Here is a 3,213-nt window from a genome sequence, read left to right as displayed (position 1 = left end):
TTATCAGTCAATTCCTATTGAGTTCAGTTAAAAACAAATCCCTTTTGGGAGTTAATATGTTTCTGTTCCTGTTCCTGAAAAAAAAACACATGAATCTGTTGTGTATTCACTCTATTTTGCTTCTCTATGCAGGTATTCTTATGTTTGTTCTCTTAGGCTTCTAAATATTTTTCACTTGAGTTTCTATGGCTGTCACTCACCTTTTGGGAGTTAATATGTTTGTTCTCTTAGACTAATTCGAGTGTCAAGATCAAAATATCACCAGGGAATGATTGTGAATAAATCAGACTTCAATGTTGTGCTAGTGATATCAAGGTTTGCTATTTTCTTACCCACTTGCCACTGCTATGCTATCAATACCAGGTGTTCTTATTTTTTCTTGGCTTGTTGTGCAGGTGTCCTTATTTTTGTTCTCACTGGCTTCTACCTAACTCATCAAAACTTAGTGCATGTTGCTAGACATAAATAGCAGGAGTACATGAGACCCAAATCCAAGCATGGCTGGTAAAGTATGAACAAGAATTACCATATCTTACAACAACACAAACACAACAACAGAGCAGAACAGAATCACCATATCTTGTTTTTCAATTTCCAATCATCTAAGTCATGTGAGTTTATCAATCATGTACTCAGGGCAACACAAACAAAATAAACAGAGATATTGTTCAGTTAGGGACAAAATTAGCAGGGATCAACAAAAACAAATGACAGCAGGGGACAAAATTGCATCAGAAGATAACTGAACTTTCCTTTGCCACCAGAATATAACTGAATCTCAGGGCAACACAAACAAAATAAACAGAGCAGAACCAAATCACCAGATCCAAGGGACAAATTTAATTACAGCATCCATTCTTCAATCCAATCAGTGATGTTTTTGAATCATCTACTTATGAGGCCAAGAGAAACAAATAACTAGGATAACTGCATAGTCTTCTTGGAGTACCAGGGGCCAAGAGTAATTACCAGGGGCCAAGAGAAACAAATAACAACCATGGGACAAAACTGCATCATAGGATAACTGAACTTTTCATTGCCAACAACCTTCAGCCTTCCACAGCACAAATTCCAGCTAGGCATAGTCTTCTTGGAGTACCAGTAGAACTAGTGCTTGCAAAATTATTCAGTTAACTGTGCAGTGGAACTAATACTAGTAGAACTAGGTCTGAACCATCTCACATTCAGTAAATTCAGTAAACAGCGAAGAGAGGTTCAGACCTGGAGATGATCTGCTATAGGACTTGGAGATGATGTGCAGTAGTGGAGAAAACCGCTGCAGTAGAAGAGAGGTTCAGTCGCCACTGCTGCTGCCAAGTGAGCAGGCGCGACCCACTGGACAGCCCAGCCGTGGTGTCGCAGGCACGGGTCTTCCACCAGAGAAACAGCGAAGAAGACGCCGCCGCGATCGTATTCCTTGTGGAGCTGTCGTCGTCGTCTTCCATGCTCGCAAATCGACGGCCTTTAGCTTGCCGGCGTCGTCGGGCTCGTCGGCGTTTAGCTTGCTGCATCTCCTGTCGTCATCGGGCTCGTCGGCCTCGTCGGCCTTTAGGTTGTTGGTGGTGGTCCGGATCCAGTGCCTCCGGGCTCGCCGACGCCGGTTCCGACGCAGCTGGAGCAGAGCGCGCTGGTAGCTGGGGAAATCGAAGTTTTTTTGAGGAAGGGGGGAGCTTGGGGAGGCAGGCAAGCGGCAGCTGCGGCGGGGAAGCAGGAGGCAGCTGCGGCGGGGTAGCAGGGAGCTGCGTTGGCGGAGAGCAGGGCAGCTGCAGCGGCAGGGAGCAGCGCAGCTGCGGCGGCGTGGAGCAGCGTAGCTGCGGCTTCTGTCGGAGGAGGACGACGAAGGAGCGCGGGTTTGGTTGGGAGAAAGTGGAGGGGTTTTTTGCAAAACTGCCCTCGCGACATGTTTTCGGGACGGAGGGAGTATTAAAAATGATAATATTGTATTATCTTCAACAAATGTTAAACCTATATTTAAAAAATGATAATCAAGCATTTAAAATGTCAAATGTATATATAAATAATGTTGACCATGTATTAAATCCGGACGGGTCGGCCACTGACCTTACCTGCAACCCACGGCAGATTAAGATCAGGACCCGTCTGCAAACTGAACGTGTGATCTGCCAGACGCGAATCTCCAAGCATAACGTGCACGTGCGTCCTCGACTTGTCCCCCGGAAAACGACCTGTCGAGAGGAGCTCCACGTAGACGTCGCCGTCGCCTCCTTTGGGACATCGCCGTCGCCGTCAGACCAGGACCCATCAGACCCTTCTCCTAGCTGCCGCTGCGTCACAGCTTGGAGCCTTGGACGCGGACGAAACCGTCGCCCACACGAGTCGCCATCGTCGACGCTCACGTACGGCGAATATCAAAGCCGCCGCCGCTTCACGTGTGTCAGGCGGTGGAGGGACGGCGAGCCCGATCGCGCCACATTCCCGGGGGAAGACGACCGTCCGATCCAATCTAATCGAGACGATCTTTTTTAGGTGTCACTCACGTCCACAGCTGTGATAATATACTCCCATACTCCACGACACATGCGCAAATCGGGGTCAAATTTGATGCCGAAAAAAAAAATCGGAGTCAATGTCTTGGCTTGCTCGAACCATGGTGGGATCTTCTGGGGACTGGAGCTCTGCAGCGGAGCCTCCCCCCAGGGCTCCCACCAAACGTGCGCTGCTGTTTTTAATTATTATTACTTTTGCAGCTCAATGATGTTTTGCACGTGTTTCGGGCATTGATCGTCTCAAGATGCACGTGGCACTCCAAATTTCAATAAATTATACTATATGCATAAGGTTAGTTATACCAGGAGTATTATGTAAGCCATCATTTATTAAGATGTATTCTCTCCGTCTCAAAATTCTTGTCTTAAATTTGTCTAAATACGAATGTATCAAGAGTAGATTCATTTTACCTTGGGGTGCGTTATGTTATGTTACTCCAAACACTTCTGTCCTCATTAACTACATGCCACATAAGCAAAGTTTTCTTGAGGTGTATTATGTTACTTGCTAAGTTACTCCCATTATGACTAGCCTTAGGGCATCTTCAACGGAGACCCGCAAAAAATCTCCCGCATCCATTTGTGGACAAGGAGATCAGTCCACGGACACGAATGCGGGGGCAGCAATGGCTGCATACATTTCAAACTACATTTTAACAAACTAAACGAAATTAAAGTAAAATCGGTCGATGTTCATCAAAGTTCG

General features: G+C 46.4%; 1 long non-coding RNA gene across 1 annotated transcript; it reads right to left on the bottom strand.

The window, feature by feature from the left end:
* Positions 1 to 726: 726 nt before the first annotated feature.
* LOC119362683 lies at positions 727 to 1,892 on the bottom strand. The gene is made up of 2 exons (XR_005173600.1): positions 1,222 to 1,892; positions 727 to 1,107 (listed from the first exon to the last, which is right to left on the bottom strand). It is a non-coding gene; the product is annotated as an uncharacterized LOC119362683 (long non-coding RNA).
* Positions 1,893 to 3,213: the final 1,321 nt, after the last annotated feature.

This window comes from Triticum dicoccoides, chromosome 2B (assembly GCF_002162155.2).
Source record: "Triticum dicoccoides isolate Atlit2015 ecotype Zavitan chromosome 2B, WEW_v2.0, whole genome shotgun sequence".
NCBI classification, from domain to species: domain Eukaryota; kingdom Viridiplantae; phylum Streptophyta; class Magnoliopsida; order Poales; family Poaceae; genus Triticum; species Triticum dicoccoides.
This window is presented reverse-complemented; position numbering and strand designations above follow the sequence as displayed.